The sequence below is a fragment of the Pinus tabuliformis genome, chromosome 5_2 (assembly GCF_031772625.1).
Source record: "Pinus tabuliformis cultivar Carrire ecotype Pingquan chromosome 5_2, CPIR1, whole genome shotgun sequence".
In the NCBI taxonomy this organism is placed as follows: Eukaryota; Viridiplantae; Streptophyta; class Pinopsida; order Pinales; family Pinaceae; genus Pinus; species Pinus tabuliformis.
In genome coordinates, this window is record NC_142306.1 from 526,720,282 (window position 1) to 526,722,130 (window position 1,849).

Below are 1,849 nucleotides of genomic sequence, written 5' to 3' on the forward strand. Positions count from 1 at the left end.
CTAGAGGAGTTTTAACTGACATGAAGGTACATGACCACCCTTGCTATAAATTGTGAGAGGATGTCCAACAACTGCTTACACATAGAAACGGTTCAATGCAATCTCAAATACACCATAATAGTGCAGCTTATTAATGCATTCTTCTTGTTCTACATTTTTTGGAGTTATGACTCCATAAACGACCCCTTGATTGAGGTCTATAGCCCTTGGTCCCCAACCCTTCCAAGTAAAATCTTTGTTGTGAGAATCATGCACTTTAATAATATGATTAAAGGAAATTTTTTTCTTTGGGTATGACAGTGTGTCTATCCTACCTTTATGATTAATGGTAATGTACCTTTCCTCAATATCAATGTTAGGAGTTCCATATTCTTCCATGGTACCTAGTTTAACCAAATGCTATTCTAGGTTGAATTCTTTGATAGCAAAAATCACATTCATGGTCCCAATCACATTGTTATGCTAAGTATAGATTATTCTTCCTCTATCTATCATGGAATAAGGAGCAGACCTTTTTCCTTCATAGTGTATGAATGCCTAGATTTTAAAGGACTTGAAATTATCTACAAGGAAATAAAAATTAGAAAAATATCCCATAAAGAGGTCAAGCTGTTTTCCAGAGACTTGCTTCCATCTCTTTACTCTCTTCTAATTTTAGACAATAGGAGTCAAATAGTCAATCCCAAGTTGTTGTTCAAACAACTTGCAAACATGACTATCAACAATGGAAAATTGGTATCCTCTATTTGAGAGATTCAAAGTTGTCGCCCATCCACAATAATCATCCCCTCCTACAACCATTGCTTTCTTCTAATTACCTCTCCCTTCTATGGCACATGATGTTGTTTCCACTTATTTATCCTTCACAGAAAGAACCCTTAGGTAAAATCTAGCAACATTTATGTTCAACAATCTAGGGAAATGTGGGTTAATAATATTCTTCTTTTCATGATAACTATTTGTGAGGAATTTTTAACTTTTTCTTATTAGCACAATATTCTCTTGATATTATTAGAGCGTGTCTTCTTAGTTCATCAAATAGCTACAAAAACAAAAGAGACAATGACACAAGATGTTGGCTTTCTGCCAGGGCCGAAACCTCTCACTCTTTGAGAGGAAAACCTGCACAAAATTCTTCTTCTTATAGAGATTCCAACTAATGAATACCAAGACCATGACCCTTGACCTATTAGGCTACTCCAAGGCCAAGACACCAATCCTCTTATTTTCCACTCATGATTTCATCATCATCACTACTAATTCACTGAAGTAATCATTATTGCATTATAGTTTCATCATTTTTGTACTTTCTCCTAAATCATTCTTGCACTTTCACTAAGATCATCACCATGTAAATGAGGTATCTATACTGACTTTGTCTTCATGGAGATATTCATCATGACCTTGATTCCATGTCTCCATCGATGCAACAATATCTTAATCATGAACTTATCTTCATTAAGATTATAATCGAGACCATGATTATCATTATGCCGAGACCATGCCAGTGTTTAGTATGCTGAGAGTGTAGGGATCACAATTATGCTGAGACAGTGGTAGAGAGTATGCCAAGAGTGCATCACCTCAGTCTTATTGATCACAAATATGCCGAGACTGGGATTAGCACTGAGATATTCATCATCATATATATGTTGAGACTGTCACCACTAAGGGCATTGAGACTGTAACTACTCACTGTAATTACCCACGAAGTTGCAGAGCCACTCGAGATTTTGTACTTTACTGTACCCATCTGAAATTTATACAGGATCTGAGTCTTTCACCTATCATTATATGAATATCAATAGGGTATATACGTTAGTTTCATCTCCATAACAAGCCAACTTGT

At 35.8% G+C, this 1,849-nt stretch overlaps 1 pseudogene; it reads right to left on the reverse strand.

The window, feature by feature from the left end:
• LOC149160036 (UDP-sulfoquinovose synthase, chloroplastic pseudogene) lies at nt 1-801 on the reverse strand (annotated as a pseudogene).
• Between the last annotated feature and the right edge of the window lie 1,048 nt (nt 802-1,849).